The 19,062-nt window shown below is 49.7% G+C and overlaps 1 pseudogene; it reads left to right on the top strand.

Moving 5' to 3' along the window:
* The first annotated feature begins 543 nt into the window (after positions 1-543).
* Positions 544-1,824, top strand: LOC139589457 (tyrosyl-DNA phosphodiesterase 2-like; annotated as a pseudogene).
* The last annotated feature ends 17,238 nt before the right edge of the window (positions 1,825-19,062 follow it).

Below are 19,062 nucleotides of genomic sequence, written 5' to 3'. Positions count from 1 at the left end.
TTTGGAAACTTGTTTTGTGGGGAGAGCCCAGTGCACTTGGGGGTAGCACACTGTTCTGGTTTTGGCTCGCTGTGTGGGTGCCTGGGTTTATTCTAGGTACTCTGTTCCCTGCAGCTATTTTAATAAATGAGAACCTCTTTCTCCAGAGAAAGTTTGGCCTCATTTATATTCATAACCCTCTAGAGACACTCTGCAATTGATGGCAAAATGCCTCTACCAATGGACTGCAGTGGGACATTGGATTGGGCCAATGGTCTCCTGTCAGCAGGTGGAGCCTGCTGGACTTTGGGAGCAGCCAGGGGCATCAAAAGTGACAGCATCACAAGGTCTGGGGCTTCTGAGTCTTGCATTTTTGCCCTGGCCCCAGCCTGCCTTTGGCTCTCCTGCCCTTGCTGGCTCTTGCTTGCCCTTGTGTCTGTCCTACCTCCCTGTGTGCCTGACCAACGCCCTGCCTGATTCATCCCTGCATCCCTGCCTGAGTCACCTGCATCCAGCCTTGCCCACCTCTGAGCCTGACCCAGGCCTCTGGACCTCCCTTGCCTCATGTCCAGTCGCTGTCACCACAGGAGTCATTCCCAGGCAGGCAGCGTGCAGAGCCCTCACCTTGTGGACATTGAGAACCCAACCTCTGGTGGTAAAGCCATTTTTTTCCCTCTGTCTCCCCTCTCTCTCCCTCACATTTTTCTTCCTCATTCTTTGTCTTTTCTAGCCCTCTTTAATAGCGTAACTCTATTTTATTTTATTTTTTTATATTTTATTTTATTTTATTTTATTTTATTTTATTTTATTTTATTTTATTTTATTTTTTTATTACCAATAAATGGTTCTCAAAAACAATGCTTGCCTCGTTTGGCTTAATTTCATTCCTGACTGTGGGAGACAAGAAATCCTGTTCACTTCAGCTCAACAGAAAGCACTCTGGGAAAGGTTGGGCTAACAGCAAGGTACAAGCCAGGTCCTGTAAGCAGAGATCAGGTTGTATGGCTGGCATGGGCGTGGGGCAGTGATTGGCTGGGGAGGTGCACGATCAGAGAGCTGACTGGGTAAAGGGACGCATGAACAGCGACACTGCAGGACAGGGGCCAATGAGTGCTTTTGGGCTAAGTTTAGAACATGAAAGTGTTTAGTTTGTTACAATAAACAATCTTCAAGATAAGCAACAGGTCCATGTGTCTTAGCTCCTCATTGCTGTGCCTGACCATCTATTTTTAAAATAACTTCTCGCAATTCCTACAGTGCAACGTGACATTTTAATTGGTGGCAGCAGCAGGCAGGGCAGCCCCGGCCTAGGCAGACACCAGCAGCTCTATTGACCTCACTGCAGATGCAATGACAAGTAATGCCAGTGCAGTCTCACAGCCAAAAGATGACAGCAGCTTCTCACTGATCACCTGGAACATTGATGGGCTGGATCTAGGATATATGAAAGATGGAGCTAGAGGAATCTGTACACACCTGGTGTTACACAGTTGTGTTTTTACAGGAAGTCATCCCACCACATCTCTGTCTTCTCCAGCTGAAATCAGGCAATTGCACTATTATTACAGGTAACATAGATGAGTATTTTACTGTCATCATGTTAAAAAAACGAAGAATGAAGTTACTGAAACACGAGATAATACCTTTTCCAATTGCTACAATTAAGAGAAACCTTTCAGTTTCACATGTGAGCATATCTGGTATTAAACTCTGCCTTATGACTTCTCATCTGGAGAGTAACACTCCAAGGAACGTGTAAAGCAGCTGCAACTAGTGTTAAACTAAATGCAGAAGGAATCTGAGTCCGACACTCTCATGTTTTGAGGAGATACGTGGTGGTTTTAAATAGCGTGGTTTTTGGTGAGGAGGAAAAAAAGGGAAAAAGCCAGCCATGGAAGTGATTTTTGCTGTGAGTAGCTGCTAGCAGCTTCCTCCATGCCTGGCAAAACCAATCTCTGGCTACCTTTGAGAACAGGCACACAGCTAAGGCAATTAGAAAAGCTGCTAACACCTCTGTGATAACATATTTAGGAAAGACAGAAACCAGAGATACCACGGGAACCTCTCTTCCTCCCTGCCCTTGGAGTGGTGGTGGTGGTGGGGGCTGTTGGACCCATTCCCAGTGCAGCCATCCAGGCCCCCTTCTCGGAGGTGGTTGCTGGACCCTGTGCTGGTGCAGTCACCAGGCTGAGCCCCTGGGGGCTGTCCTGGTGCCACAAGCAGCCACGTGGCCAGCACCATCCTGATCCAGGAGCAGCCACATGGCCAGGACTGCGCAGCTGAAATCGGTGCGACCAGGGTGGTGCCACGGCTATCTCAGCATGGCTCACAATGAACTTTATTTGCTTGGCTGTTTTTAGCCAGCTATGTTGCAGACAGAAAGACAAAAGTGGTGGCAGCAGCTTTTCTTTTTTGGCACTCCACACGAAGAAAAGGCGTGGAGTGAAGCCGGCAGCTGGTGCAACTTGCTCAGTGCCAGCAGGGACCACGCGATCAGCAGCGAGAGGCACAGCGATTCCCCAGTCTGGAGCCTGGATGAGATGAACTTCTCAGCGCTGCAGAACTCTATAAAATCTTTTCAATTTATAGGTAGAACTTGAGAGCAGATGAACCTATAGACACCAATTCTTTCCCAGATCCGAGAGAAAGAAAAGGTGAAGACACATGAGGAGAACACCGCGACCCTAAGATCAGTGCAAAGGAGAGAGGGGGGAGGAGGTGGTCCAAGCCTCAGAGGTGAGATTCTTCTGCAAGCTGTGGTGAGGACAATAATGCAAAAACTATTTCCTGTAACTCATGAAGTGCATGGAGGGATGCAGAATTCATCCACAGCCCATAAGAAAAGGGTGCTCACACTGGAATGTGTGGATGCTGAGAAGCTGTGATCTGGTGAGAGGCTTGAACAGAGAGAGAGAGAGAGATAACCTTCAGTTTCAGAGACAGAGGAAGTGGACCCTTGCTTTTATACCAGAACAGCTCATCCTTAAAAAGTGGACCCCCCTGAACTAATGACCCATGGAAAAACAGTTGTGGGAAGACTGTTTTGTGCCCATGGGAGGGGTTCATATTGTATTATGTCAGGTGGGATTGCCATTTGTGAAAATTAAACCATGTTGGAAAAATTCACAAAGAATTGTCTCTTGTGGGAAAGACCCCATGACATAACAAAAGAGACTCCTCTCCCTAAGCCAACTGAAGAAAGATCTTTAGAAGTAACAAACTGACTAAAAATCCCATGTTTTGTTTCCCCCACTGTCAGTGGGAAGGAAAGAAAGGCTGGGGTGGAGGGAAATGTTATTCTAAAGGTTTATTCTAGTTCTCAGTATTCTTTTGTAATTCTGTTAATAATTTTTTCTTTATACCTTTCAAAGTTCTTAGCCTGTTTTGCCTTTAAAATGTTTTCTCCTAATCCTTATCTCACCCCATGAGTTTTCTTCCCTCCTCCTCTGCTCAACTATAGCAGAGGAGAATGATTTTTCATGGGTGCACTGGTGTTTGGTACAGTGATCCACCTGCCCCCTTCCTGGATTTCTTAGAAGCTTTCAGAGCAAGACCCTCTTTGTCTGGAATGGAGTGGGCTAGGGACTGTAGTAGTAGTTGGTGTTTTACAGTTGTTTTAATATAAAAGTTAGACCTACAATGTTAGTCAGTTATAATGGTTTCTCCCATGTACCCCATTTTGTTCCCTCAAATGGTTTGTCCGTAAGTTGTTTACCACAAAGTTTTCCTACCACTTATCTGCCCATCAGTGTGTCAGTCTCCCTGCTCCTCCCCTTATTCCCTTATAAGTCCTTGTCAATCCCAGTTGTACTGCCCCTTGCTCTTGTCAGTCTCTGTAGTCACTCCCTTTGTGTTCTTGAATCTTCTGTGTCAGTTAGCCCTGCTTCAATGGCTGATTGGTTTACAGGCTTCCTCCCTCCCCTGAATGAGCCCTATTGGTTACGTTAAGTGGTGTGTCCCATCCCTGAAATCCCCTCATTGGATGAGAGTTGTACCCACCCCTTGTGCCATCTCCTCTTTAAAAAGGCTAGTTTTGTTCCTCTCTTGTGCCTGACCTCTTCTGGGAATAGATCTCCAGTAGGTTTGATATGAGGGATCTCTCCCTGTTTCCTTTATCTTGGCTCCTTGTGTCTTGTTTCCTTGCTGTGCTACCCACGCCCCAGCTGCTGCTGGGAGCTGCAAACTCTCTCTAAGCACTGCCCCCCGCAGAGGTCTCAGGTGAGATCTGGGGGCAGCTTCTCTCCTGCGTGCCCACTGCCCACGGGATGTGTGCTAGCTGGTGACTCTCTACCCTGTGGCTGCAGCATACTGCCACAAGGGACCACTGGGACACTGTCCAAAGAGTCATAGGCTGGGTCTCAGCCTTGTGGGCAAAAGCCAAGTTCAAGCCAGGAAAGGAGAAATCTTGCATTTGTGTGGTGTTGGGTACTGCTGCATTTGCCACTGTACAAGAAAGGGCTGTTTGGCTTTGCCAGGAAACAGTGGTAATCAAGTCCCTGAAAGTGCTAGTGCAGGTAACTGCAAGTCCGTATTGCAGATACTGCAAGTCCATATTGCAGATACTGCAAGTCCATATTGCAGTCCTGCAGGGAAAGCTGGAGGACAGAAGGGTGCACGGTGACAACCTGCGGCACATTTTAGGGGACGTGCTAGTGATGGCAGCTGGCGTGCTGGTCCCTGCTATGATCATACCAAGCTCTGCCGTGGTGCCACACGCTGCCAGTCCCAGAGCTGCCAATCCTGGTTTCACTTTAGAGCGCCTATTAATAAATTAATATACTACATTTATACTGGAAAAAATAAAAACTGAACAATGCAATGGTAAAATTGAGGGAATAATTAAAATTAAATGAGACTGTACTAATACAATATATGATGAAATCAAGTTATGGGCTTGATAGCGGATTAAATTACTAGTCTTCGTTTTCTGCTGAATTTAAGAGAGGTGTTTTCCTTCCACAGGTGTTATACGAAGACTGTTGGCCCAACAGGTAAAGAAAGCAAATATCCTCATATATGGCTCTGGTAGTCTCTTAGTAGATTTTCCTGGGAGAGATCTAACACACAATAATGGCAGCTGAAATTAAAAATACCACATCTCTTGTTTGATTTTAACAGTGCCTCCTTGTGGGAGTCGGCCAAGCTGAGGTAACCATAGACTTAAGGTCATGGGAATAACCTTTCTAATTAGGGTGAGGAGAAATGGCTGCTGGGAGTTCTTATGCTAATAGAGTTATTCTATATAGAAATAAGCTGGTTTTTGAGTTGCAGTTAATGATTGGTTGGTGACATTTGAGAGGAATAGCGGGTTTGTCTTTACAAACAAGATGTGGGTTTGCTGGTAGATAAAACTAGCACTGGGAGATAAAAGAAACAATGGGAAGGATTCCACTGATTGATGAATAGAAAAAGATACTTGCTTTTACAACTAAGATTTAGGTTTGCTGATAAATGAAATTAGACATTGAAAGATGAAAGAAACAAGAGGGAGGAAAAAATTCTGTAAGAATTACGAATTAAAAGGGACAGTTACACATTAGAGGGAAATCGTCAGTATCAGGTGTATCAGGAAGTCTGTACCTCTCAAGTACCTCAGCCAATGGGGAAAGAGAGAAAGGAAATGCGGCCAGGAAATTAGGATAAAAAGGGAGGCTGCGTCCTCAAAAATTTGAGAGACGCCAGGGGAATGCCCCATGGCCTTTCCCTTTATTTGAATAAAAGGATGTCTCCTTTTTGGACATAAATCTCTGATGTTTGTGGATTAATTTTCCTAACACATTTGACATGTACAGTTGTTTCTATTCTCTTCTATGATTAAACCCCTATCTTTAGATCTACCTTATATATTGTTGTGTTTTTCCCATTTTTGGGTCCTTTGGAGCCAACCTCATGCCATGTGCAGCTTTTATTGGTTGTTATTTCATCTATTGAAGTTCTTTTGTTTTTTTGGTAACCCAATTGACCCATCCTTTTATTCACCACACTGCTCCCAGTGTGTGAATAAAAGGATGGTCAACCTCCCACTGGTTCTGAGGTTGCAGAAGCCAAGACTGTGACAAGTGGCACCTGAACAGGGGCACTGATACTCAGGATTCTCTTAGGATCATGTCAGCAGGGAGAAGCTGACCAGTAGGCCATTCCCTTTCTGGTGTGGAGTTTTCAAAGTCAGGTCTGGCAAGTGAATTGGTGGATTTGGGCATCCAGAGGAGCAGCGACCCATGGATACCTGCAGCGGAGACAGGTGAGTGGAAGGGGACACATCCACCCACAGTTAACCAGGGGAGCATATCCAACCCCAATCCAGTTCCGCAAGATGGGCTCAGGAATGTCAAACGTGGGACATAATGTATATGTACAATTTAAGTTACTTTTAGCAGCTCATGAGAAGGAATTACAGAAAAGGGAACTGAAAGCCATCATAAAGTGGGTCTTCTGTAACATCCTCTCAGTCTCTAATACATCTTCATGCCAGATTTTTGGGACTCGGTGGGGGTGAAGCTTTACAATTTAAAAACCAAGGGGGATTTCATGGCACTTTGCATGCTTCCCACCTTCTGTGCTGTATTAGAAGTATTAAAATTGGAGGAAAAGCTTTGTGATCCCAGTTCCACTACCAGCTATTCCCAAACCAAGACTGCTCCTTGTTCTTCTGACCCTGGGAGTGGGACATGGGAGGGAACCTGTCTTACTGCATGAGCAAGTTATGACTACTCCGCCCTCCTGTGTCCTCCTCCTTCTTGGCCCTTGGACTAGCCTGGAGTGGGATACAGGGTGGAGAATAATGCTAGTGTGCTCAGATGAAGCCTGGGTTATACTGGTTTCAGTGCTACCACGTGTCCCTCTCTGCTTCCTTCACTCAGGGCCTGATGTTGCGGTTCATGTTTATTTGATTAAATTGCTGTTAAATGGTTCATTCTGTTTCCCTGCCATATTTTCCCCAAGTTGGTTTATCCCTAAGTTGTATCCTCCCTTAAACCTGTTCCTCAAGCTATTTTCCTCTGCCTTTGTTCTGGTCCCTTCCCTGCCCATCAAGGCAACCCTGCCCCTTTTTCCTGAATGTTCTCTGCCACTCTCTCCCTGGGCCAGTCCCTGATTGAAACACCTATTTAGAAATTCCCTAATATACGATGCCCCATTGGCCCATGTGACCTTTCCCTCTCCTTCTCCCATCCTGATTGGTCCCACATTGTTGATTCAATCATCTTACTCCACCCTTGAAATTTCCCTAATAGTTGATTTTTTGTATCCTGCAACTGTATTTAACCCCGTGTACTGAGGTGCTTGAGGCTCTTTTGCCTTAGCCTTTTCACCTGGAATAAACCTTCCTGTGGAACCTCAAGACAAAGAGCCTCCTCTTTCTTCTTTTACCTGGTCCCTGCCGTGACTGTAACAGCATGCATTGTAGAGCTTGCAGCTCTGCAGGTTCAGCTGGGGGCAAACCCCAGTCCCCACTCCTGGCATGGCAGCCAGAGTGCTCAGAGCTAGCTCAGGCTCCAGTGGGTTACATCTGCTCGGGACAGCAAAGGCCATGCCATCTTGGATCCTTCCCTTTCCATTCTCCTTCCTTCTCTATCATCCCAACTTCCCTCCTCCTCCACCAGACATCCTGCCATGCCATCTAACAACTGCCATTTTGTCATGTCCTCCACCTGAACTGCCATTTTCCCCCAAGGCTCTTCCCTTGGCTCCACCCCTTCTGTTTTGGGCTTCACCTCCTCTGGGCGAACTGGAACTGCTCCCACCATGGTTCCAGAACCACCACCCTCCAACATGGTGGTGCCCGTGAGGCCTTAGTCCAGGCTGATGCCGAAGGTCAAGCACTGATACAACCACCCTACCAGCAATAAAAATATCGTGCTAGTGTCTGGTTATTCTTCATTCTCCTCCTCCTTGGAAGAAGAGCCCTTCCAGATCCAGTGACTCCATCAATCCCTGGGAGAGGATCCAGACAACAGTGTTAAAAGAGGAGGACTGGGAAATGGTTTCTAAATTAACTGCTGCTCTGGTGCAATATAGAAGGGGAGGTTCAAATCCTAGATGGGAGCCAGTAACATATGGGGAAGTGAAAGAACTGTGTAAAACAGCTAAGAACTACAGGAGAGAATCACCTTATTTTAACAGAATAGTAGAGGCTACCTTCACTGCACATGTTTTAACTGTGGGGGCCAAGGAATCAGCCCACAAAGGGCTCAGTGCACTCCCCTGGAGGGCTAGCCTTTGAACCAGATACTTGCTAGTTAGGATAGAAAATCTCCCACCTTGTGAAAAGGTCTTTGCGAGTTATATGTTGACTTGTTATCAGTTTTGATATATACACCAGTTTTGATTTGTTACTATATCCCATTTGTTACCAGTTTTTCCCTACCCCTCTCCTTTCCTATATAAACCCCAGTTTTTCCCCTGCTGGGTGAGCTGCTGTCCCTGGCTCCCTTCACAGAGTGCCCTGCTTTCAATAAAGGCCTTCACTCTGTGGATTGCCACACAGTGCTCCAGTCCCTTTCTCTGCATCACCTAAAGAGCTGTCGCTGAGTTTGCTGCTGAGCTGGAATCACTCATCTGGCTGGGAACACGCCTGTGCCCCTGGGCCGTCTTTCTCAAGATGCTTCTTCAGGAATGTCATGGCACTCCTACCATCCACACTGCTGTGGCAGGCTGGGGTGTAGAGTCTGCTGCAGTGCGGGAGGGGACCACAGGGAGGAGGGGGTGGAGATGGCCTGGGAGGAGACTTCAGCTTATCAATCAACCATGGTCCACTCCCCAATTCTAGAAGGTTCTCTCCGCTTCCATTCCCGGTTGGGTCTCATCACAGGACCACCCTCTCTCTCCTTGATGTACCCCTTGTCACCCCACCTCAACTCCTCCCCTGACCCCCCTTCCCATTGGATACAAGTGTCCTGACCCTGCCTACCTTCATCCAGTTATAAACCCTGGCCCCACCTTGTTCTGGGCTCTGCCACTGGCCTCCCTTTGGCAGTGGTTGTGTCCCTGCCCCTCTCCTTGGCCCTCACCTTACCTGGACCCTCTGACCTTCCTGCAGTAAGCCCTGTTGGACCCACAGCTGAGCTGTGGTCAGAGTCCTCCTTCATCATCTGGTCATGCGTACATCTTGTCTTCTGGGCCTGAGAGCAAGGTGGGGTGGGGGAGCTGGTCACTCAGACCAAGAGGAGGAGGCAGCTCTCAACTGCACCCTACCCAGGAACAACACCGCAACCCCACACTGCAGCTCCCCTCTGGAGCCTGAGATCAAGACATCACGTGGGTGATGGAGCCCAGAGGCGGTGGAGGGCCATGGGCAGTGGGAGGGCTGCTGGTGGCGACTTCTGACAAGTGCATGGGGTTTCCAAGGCAGGGACCATGCGGGCCCGCGTGGGTGGTAGCATGCCAGAGGCATCCGGCACAGTAACATTCAGTGATTCTGACCCAACTGAGGGTGACCACGGCTGTTATAAATGAATTCACTTTCTTAAGCAGAGTTATTAATAGTTGATTATTACAATGAACTATAGTAGATTATTAATATAGTAAGTTGTTATATAATTAATGTAATAAGTTAATGAGTTAAATATATGGTTATCTAAATATGAATAGAACAGAGAAGGGGGAGTAGTAATAAAGTGCAATAGTAAGAATCTTCTAGAAAAGTGACATCATAAAGTGATGACAGCAATTCGAATTACGGTTGGAGAGAGAGCCACCCAGTCAGATTGCTATATTCCAAAATGATTGGTCAGGACTACACCATTTTATGGACCTATTAGCAATCAAGAAAAGGACCAGTTGGCAAGAGGATGCAGAGCGCACCAATTGAGTAACCCCAAGAGATTTTAAAAGCCCTGGGTGCAGAGCACCCGGGGTCTTTCAAGGGTACCTTGTGTCTAGGGAAACAGTTTGGTACACAGAACTGTTCAGTTACCTCTGGCTTGTTGCACAGGCCCTAGGCTTATCCTGGGACCTTGTCTTTTGTTTTTCTCAGTTTAATAAACAGGCACCTTTTCAAAGTCATCAGCCTCCTTTTAATTTCATTTTGCCTGTTCATCATAATTTTCTGGGGAGAGCCACACCCAGAGGCAGCCCCAGGAAGGACAGATTTGGGGAGATGCATCCAGCTGATTTCTTGGCCACCTGGATTTTGGATTTCTCTCGCACCAAAGAAGGGCTGTTGGCTATGCCCGAGAGGCAACAGAGGACACGACAACCCAGACCTCAGGAGCCCTTCAAGAGGGAGCAGAGAGGGGCTCATAGGTAGGTTTTGTGAGTGGGGATGAGCCATAAGTGGGGGGTACATGCATGTGGAGAGAGTGAGATGGGGACTGGTTACTCAGACCCCCAAAGTGAGTGTGGGCGTCCAAGTACTGCGGTTCCAAACTCCTGCACGAGGGCTGGAGCTGTGTGGCCGGTGGAAAGATACGCCCAGGCTAGGAATGACCAGCCCGTCTCCAGCCAAGAGGGGCACTTCCCCAACACAAAGTCGAGTAATGTGCCTAAGGCATTAACCTGCCTTACGGACGTTGGCCGCTATGACGCTCCGAGCCGCAGGATTGAAGAGGCGTCTCTCAGTTTCTTCAGGGTAAATGGGTTTATTGGGTCAGGGGGAACTGGGAGTGAGGGAGAAGAGAGCTGAGAGCCCCAAGGTGGGGAAAAACCCCGGGTTTTAAAGGGGATGGGAGGGGTGAAGGATGACAAATCAGAAGAGGGAAGGAAAAGATACATTGGGGATTGACACGACAACAGAACCAATCTCGTACAACTGAGGGAGGGGCCCCGGCCCCTGAGCCAATCACCCGACACCCTGGCCAGAAGCTTCTGGAAAAGGAGGCAGGGGTGCTGAGTGACAGGCAGGCAGCCAGGGGTGGAGAACAAAAGCGATACATTCGACAACCATAGTAACTGGGGAGGGGTTTAGGGATTGACACATAACTGGGAATAGGGCAGGACCTTTAACATGAACAATGGGGGAACAGAATAGACACAACACAAACCACAACAGAGGGCCATCTGGGAAAGGAGGGAAGCACATGGAACTTGAACGAGTGTAGTACCCCGAGGGAGGGGGAAGTGCCTTCCTTTTTGTCTGTTCCTGTCCACTTAGGTTCCTGTCCTCCCCTGAGTGGTGAGGACTCCTAGGAGTTGCTTTTGGTCAAGTCAAAGGGACCCGAGGTGGTGGTTTGGTTGGGTCAACTTTCCAACTTGTCGGAAAGACTTTTGGGACCGGGTCTCCCAGTACAGTGTCAGGCACTGGGGCGGCTAATGGGAGGGGGAGTGGACATTGCTCAACCCTTTGATCCAGAAAAAAGGGGGGCACAGGGGAGTTCCACTGACCAAAGGCAGCTCCGAGGGTGGCTCCCCAAGACTCATCTGGGGAGGTGGGACCTCTGTGATGGGCTAAAGACTCTTAACCAGAGACCTACTAAGAGTGAGGCCTCTGGTTAGGGGTTTGTTCCTCTTCTGACGAGGGAGGAAGTAGGAACTCAACCAGAGAAGAATAGGAGTCTTGGCCAGGAGCCCAAGAATACTCAGGCTCCTCAGGATGAGCAGAGGGAAGTTCCTGAGCATCTGGGGGAGGCCAGCTGAGGGACTTCCAATAACATCCAAGGCTCTTAAGGGCAAGTGCGGTGAGGTTCCCGGGTGTCGAAAGGGAGATTCCTGGATTGAGGAATTAGCTGGTCAAGAGGAGGTTGTTCCTTGTAGCATGTTGATGGGCTGGGGAGGGCAAAGGTCACTGGCTAGGAAAAGTCCCCCTACCCATTAGGGGTAGCAGAGAGGATTTAGAACCTGTCATTTAGCAACATAATCTCCTTTTTGGTTTATAAATTATTTATATGTAATTCAATTGTATGTGTGAATTGGTTTTGGCTGGAGTCTTGTGGTTGGTGTTAGCAAGTTCATTTATTCTTTCAATTGCAATAGATAGCGTGATTTATTGGGTTATTATGTTTTATATGTTTTAATACAAAAATACCTGTGGTGTCTTGTGTTTTAAAAGTATATGAGTTTAGTTGTAAAGTAAGTTATCCCTTTTATAAGTTTAAGATATGGTTTGGTTCTCGGTTCCCCCCATGTAATCCCCTCGTAATGGTTTCTCCCCAAGTTGTTTACCCCCTGTTTTCCCACCAATGGCTTGTCCCTCAAGATGACTGATCCCTTGATCCTCCCCTTTATGCCCTTATACGTTTATTTCCTCCCTCCTGGTGCTGCCCGCTTCCCCTGTCTATCATTGTAACCACCCCCCTTTATTTCGAGAATTTTCTGTGTCAATCATCCCTGACTTGATCTATGATTTGCCTCCAGAGCCTCTTCTTTATATATCATCCTCATTGGTCCAGCTGTGTCTCGCACTCCTCCCCTGTGTCTCTTGTGTCTCTTCCTATCATGCCCACTCGCTTTATCAGTGCCTCCCCAAGCCCTTCCCCTCTTGACACCTGTCCCTAGTCCTGCCTGGGAAATAAAGCTCCTTGGCATCTACATGAGTGTCCACTCTCTCCTTCCTTTATCTCGGGACTTCGTAGCTATGCTCTCACCTGCAACACCCACGCCACAGATGGCACCACTACCCGAGGGTTTCTGAGGGGAACCCGGGAGTGGCAGATCTTGTGGTCCCCTCCGGCCACACATGGGGAACGGCTAGCTGGCATTTGTCCATCTCCCATGGCTGCAGAGCAGGCTACAAGTACCAATTTAGTATTTTGCAGTATTATCTGTAGTATTCAGCTTGATTTTTTTGTTTTAAGTGATCAACGTGTACATTCTTCAGGGCAGGCTGTCCTTAGTGTCTATTAAGTTCCTAGTTTGTGTCAGAGCCTATGTTTGTTTGGGTACTTATTGTGTCTTAAATCTCTAAAATTAGAAGGAGTCATCTGAAGGAAACAAGTGTGTAATTTAGCAAGGAGAAGTTATCTTGGCTGTCCTCAGAGGAGAGGAGGGCCCTTCTCGGATGAAGGGTGTTGCAGTGTGTGGTTTTGGTTGTAATTCTGTTCTAGTAGTCTGTGACGGTGTTCTCAGGGGTTTTCAAGTCAGGGAAGAGATGAGAATGTTGACTCCCATGTTCAGAAGGCTTGATTTATTATTTTATGATATATATATATTACATTATAACTATACTAAAAAGAATAGAAGTTAAAGTTTCTTCTCAGGAGGCTAGCTAAGCTAAGAATAGAAAGGAATGAATAATAAAGGTTTGTGTCTCGGACAGAGAGTCCAAGCTAACTGGGCTGGGATTGGCCATTAGTTATAAACATCCAAGATGAGCCAATCACAGATGCATCTGTTGCATTCCACAGCAGCTGATAACCATTGTTTACATTTTGTTCCTGAAGCCTCTCAGCTTCTCAGGAAGAAAAATCCTAAGAAAAATTTTTAATGAAAATATATTTGCAATAGTAGTCAGTTTTATAATCCTTCCCATTTTGTTGTGGTGTGTTAAGTTGCTATGTTCCGTTCCCCCTTGTTTTGTAATGGTTCTGCCCTGGTTCTCCTCCCCTCCCGGTTTCTGTCAGGCTTCCTAGCTCCTCCCCAGTTGCCCTGACAGTGAATGTATCCCCTCTTGAACCCCTCTCCAGGCTCCCTGGAGACCAATATATCTTCTTCCAAACCCCACCCCGGTGGCCTGCCAGTCACTCTGCACTCCTGCCTTTTTCTCCAGACCATTCTAGCTGGGGCATTGAGTGATTGGCTCAGGGGCCGGGGCCCCTCCCTTGGTTTGCCACTATTGGTATTCCTTCTAAGTCAATCTCTTGTATCCCACTCCCCACTGGATTCCCATTCGTTCCTGAGCGGTTCCCACCCCTACCTCCCACACCCATTATAACCTGATGTAATCCCTCCCCCCATCCTCTTCGGTTCCTGGCCTTCCCTGGATTTACAATAAACCCAGACTAGCCACCACTGAAGAGCACTCTCTTTTTCCTGCGGGCTGAAGCTCTAACATGGCCCACGTCCTCACTCAAGGCAGCACTGCTTCTATAATGTAGGGTGCTGACCTTAGGCACTGTGCCTGACATCAAAGTTGGGATAGTGCCCCCCTGGCTGAAAGCGGTGCTGGCCTGCTTGCCGGGATGTCTCTAGCCGATGCCGCTTCACCACCGTGACCATTATCCAGTACATGGATGACATCCTGATCGCCACACCATCAATGTGCCAGGTAGACTGGCTAGTGTCTGTGATCTCAGAGACCTTAAAAAGCAAATGGGTTTGAAATTGCCAGTGCAAAGATAAAAAGGGGACCATGCGTGACCTTTTTAGGAGTGGGAATCTCGGACTCCTATATAATCCCTCCCCAAATAAAAATCCACTGAAATATCAGGACGCTCCACGACATGCAGCAACTGGTGGGATCCCTACAATGGCTACGTAACATCATCCTGATCCCTCCCGAGATCATGGATCCCCTAAATGACCTCCTATAGGCAAGAACCCATGGGAGCAAAAGGTACTGATGCTAGAGGCAGTGAGTTTGCTTGACTTTATCGAACATCAGATGTCAAAGAGCATGCTCGCCAGATGGGACTCGAATGCACCAGTTGATTTGTATGTCTACCTTACGAAGAAAGGGGGAGTAGGAGCGCTAGCCCAAGGACCCCCTGATAAGGCCCAACCAACACAATGGGTGGTCTTGGGAAAACCATCGCGTGCCTTTTCCCCAGGAGTTGAGTGCCTTGGTAGCCTCATTATGAAAGGCAGAAAACTTGCCCTGAGGCATCTGGGCACTGAACCCATCAGGATATATCTGCCCGTCTGCAAACAGCTTTCCGCACAATCAATAACGGTAGAGTACCTGGCCATAGCCCTCGCTGGATTCAGGGGAGAAATTCGTCATGCAGCGAAACCCCCTTGGATGCAGTTGCTCGCGGTCGTCGACATCAACCTACCACCTAAGGTGATTGACCGGCCACAGTAAGGCCACAGTCTTCACCGACACGTCTTTGTTAACCTCCGCTGCAGTGGTAGTATGGCAGTCAGGAGAGCGGCGGCGTTGTATTAAAACAACAAATCCCTCACTTTCGGTCCAGCAACTCGAAGCAGCTGCCGTGGCACTAGCATGTGGACTGTTCCCAGAGAAACACCTTAACATCGTGACTGACTCTCTATTGGTGGCCAAGCTCTGTCTAGCCATGGCTGGACCCGGTGTGGCAGTGTCCACAGTGGCGACGATGCTGGAAGAAGCACTCTGTTCACGAAAGGGCACCGTGTCTATCATCCATATCAACAGCCACAGTCCAGTTAAGGGATTCTTTCAGATCGGCAACAAGGCAGATGCCGCCGCAAAAGGGCTGTGGACCCTAAGAGAAGCCCGTCAACTACACGAATCCCTACATATCGGGGCCAAAGCGCTCGCAAAGAAATGCGGGATCTCAGCCACTGATGCGAAGCACGTCGTTGCCTCATGCCCCTATGTGGGGAAATATCGCAAGGTCTTGAGATATCGCGAGATCACACAGAACCCCTCCCCTTTCACTGTTAATGACCATTACCCCCTGTTATAAAAGACCCTGTCTAACTGTTAATAGAGGCCAGTTACTGTCCACCGCATTGGTGTATGCATGTGCTTGGCCCGTGTGGCAGAGGCGCCGCCACAGAACCGTCCTCGAACCGGGACGCCACGCCCCAAGCGGCGGCAACAAGTGGTGCTGAAACCCGGGAACAATCCAGGAAGCGGGAATCGCCTGGGCGAGTGGACGGCGGCCGGAGCAGCAGGACTGTCTCCGGCGGGGAGGACGCTCCCAGAGGACTGGCAAGAGGGAAGGGTCTCCTGCTGGCATTCGGCGAAGGAGGAGGGCTCGCGCCAGGAGTGGCGAAGGAGGAAGGCTCGCGCCTAGGACCAACGCAGGAGGAAGGCTCACGCTGGGGCGGCGAAGGAGGAAGTCTCGCGCCAGAAAATTGGCGAAGGAGGAGGGCTCGCGTCGCAGCTGGCGGAAGAGGAGGTCTCGCGTTGCGATTCGGCGAAGGAGGAAGTCTCGCGCCAGGACCTGGTGAAGGAGGAAGTCCCGCGTCGGTAGCCAGCAGTGGAGAGGATGGAGCCCCTTGCTAAGGTCATTTTTAAAATTCACAGAGACTGGGGCATAGATTGTGAGCCAGGCGATTTTGCCCTCGCAGTGTCAAGGCTCCTGCGCGCTGGGGTGATCAGGCATCCGGAGGATATCTTCCACCCAGAGGTATGGGATAATTGTACTGGGGCCCTAGCGGAGGAGGCTATGTCCTCAGGCTCAGGGCGGAGTCTAAAATCATGGGGCAGGCTCATGCAGGCACTGAAAAAGGCTCAGCCGGTCTAGCAGGAGCAGGGAAAGTGGAAGGCCACCCAGGACTGCTTGTGGGAGGGGCCCCGGCAGGGTGCGGACGAACGCGAGTCTACTGAGTGTGGGGATTCGCAGCCATGGGAGCGCTCTTTGCAGCTCCCAAGCCCAGGCCCCGCAACTACGGGGAAAAGGCTGTCATTTTGGGACGGGCTGCTAGAGGAAGCACGGAATGTGGCTGTTAACTCAGAGGTGCAGAGCGCAGCCATCGTTAACTCAGAGGCGCAGCGTGCGGCTGTTAGCTCAGAGGCGCGGGGTGCGGCTGTTACTTCAGAGGTGCAGAGTGCGGCTGTTAGCTCAGAGGCACGGAGCCCCGCCATTAACTCGGGGCCGCAGAGCCCCACCGTTAGCGGGGAGGCGGGGGGCGCTGCCATTGATTTGGACCCTGAGGGAGCTTGGGCGGGGCACCCGCCCTACGCACCGCGGGGTGGCATGCCCCTGAAGGGGGGGGACGCGGAAGCGAGCGCGATCGGCAGCGGCGGAGAAGGGTTGCAGGACAGCGCAGACACACGCGGGCTTAACAGGAGGAAAGGGCACAGAGGGGGAACTGATGCCGCTCAGGATACATGTTGGAAATCTCATCACAGGGCACGGGCCTCCCCCAGCAGGAGGCGGGGCAAGCCTAGAGGTAGGGAGCGGCACAGGGCTAAGGCAAAGGGGCAGGGTCGGAGCCTGACAAAAGGGTCTTGGAGCCCGGAAGTCTCCAGCCAGTCAAGTTCTGGAACCGAGTCGGATTCGAGCTGGGATGAGTGGTTCTGCATGTGGTCCATTGCTGACCCTGACTCTTATTCTGATGATTTGGACTCAGCCAAAAGGGTAGCCATCACAATCCCCCTGCTTGGGTCAAGGGAAAACAAGAAAAAAAACAAGCTCCCCTTACGAACTGGAGGAGAATAAAAATAGCGTGTGCCGAGTGGGCCTCTTCAGCCAAGTTAGCGTTTCCCGTCCGGGTGGGGGGGCCAGGCGGAAACCAAAGAACCTATACACCTGTGAACCCCAAGGACATACAGGCAATTGTCAAAGCGATTGCGGACAGAGGGATTAATTCAGCCATGGTCTCTACTCTCATCGACAGTGTTTTTGGAGGGGATGACATGCTCCCATTTGATATCAAACAGACATGCAGATTAATTTTTGATGGGGCAGGAATGATTGTATTTAAACAGAAGTGGGAGGACAACTGTGCAAGGCAGCTGGCTTTGGTTACTGGGGCGGACCATCCACTACATGGTTCCAGCTTGCAACACTTGATGGGCACGGACCCAACTATGATCACCCCCCAGGCACAGGCTGAGGGCCTTCGAGCCCATGAGGTAATGACAACAAGCCGTGCTGCCAGAGAGGCTATTCGCTCTGCATCTAAGGTTATCGCCACACCATCGCCATGGTCTACCATAAAGCAGAGCGAGAGCGAAGGCTTCACGCAGTTTGTGGACCGCCTCCAGGCAGCAATTGATTCCTCTGCTCTACCATCGGAGGCAAAGGGCCCTGTGCTAGCAGAGTGCCTGCGCCAGCAGTGTAATACTGCCACAAAGGACATCTTGCGGTCGCTACCACCTGGGGCTACCCTAGCAGACATGATCAGGCATGTCGTTAAAGAGGAGCATCTGGCCCCAGTTCAGGCAGCTGTCCACACTGCTATAACTAACATGATGGCATGTTTTAAGTGTGGCCAGGCAGGGCATATTGCAGTGAACTGCCCTCAATCAGGATACCCACCGACAGCCGTTCCCCCACGCCAGATGGGGCCTAGGGGGCCCTACTGGACATGTGGAAGGAGAGGGCATTTTGCTAGGGAGTGCAAACCCAAGGATCAGGGAAACGGGAGGGGGGGGGGCGCCCGGGCCGCACCCAGCCCCCTCCCACTCGGAACACAAAGCGGCCCGGATGTGCCAATTGCCAATGGGGCATGGAGCTCCTGCACCCACTGCCCCCTCCCACTGTCAACTTCACAGCCCAGCCAACGGCCCAGACCAGTCCATCCACACCCCAGGAATACCAAGAACGGCTCCCTGGGGACAAGACCCCTGGGTGGCCCTGGCCATGAAGGCATGGGAGCGAGACCCATGGGTAGCCTTCGCTGTGAAGGTGGGCAGACACCCTCTAATAGTGTGGGCTGTCTGCTGTCTCTATAACAACCTTGATGGCCCTGCTATCTGTATCCCTTTTTGGGTTGACACAGGATCAGATGTCACCGTCATTCCCGATATACACTGGCCCTCACAGTGGAAGTTGGAGGAAGCCCCCATGGTAGGCGGGGTTGGAGGGCTGTCTCGCGCCCAAAAAAGCACCCAGCTTGTTACACTAACGCTTTGCATGGAGAGGGGACCAGGGAGAATCATCAACCTCTCCCCATATGTGATGTCCAAATGTCCACCCTTGTTAGGGAGGGACGCCCTGACCTTGTTGGAGGTTAAAATGACAAATTTATTCTAAGGGCCACTGCTACACACCCACAACTGCCCGTCAAACTGAGATGGAAATCACTAGACCCAGTGTGGGTCGAGCAGTGGCCCTTGTCTAAGCCTCGAATGACTGCCCTTTTCGAATTAATTACCCGGGAGCTACAGCAAAACCACACTGAACCCTCCACAAGCCCATGAAACACTCCCATCTTTGTCATATCCAAACGATCTGGTGAGGGCTTTCGTCTCCTACATGACCTACGGGAGGTGAACAAAAAGATCCAGCCAATGGGCCCTGTGCAAACTTCATTGCCAATGAATTCTATGGTGCCCAGAGGACAACCCTGTGCAGTGCTCAACATCAAAGACTGCTTCTTTTCCAGCCCCCTGCA

Source organism: Agelaius tricolor, unplaced genomic scaffold, assembly GCF_023055355.1.
Source record: "Agelaius tricolor isolate 1412-34295 unplaced genomic scaffold, bAgeTri1.0.p SCAF_4, whole genome shotgun sequence".
Classification (NCBI taxonomy): Eukaryota; Metazoa; Chordata; class Aves; order Passeriformes; family Icteridae; genus Agelaius; species Agelaius tricolor.
This window is presented reverse-complemented; position numbering and strand designations above follow the sequence as displayed.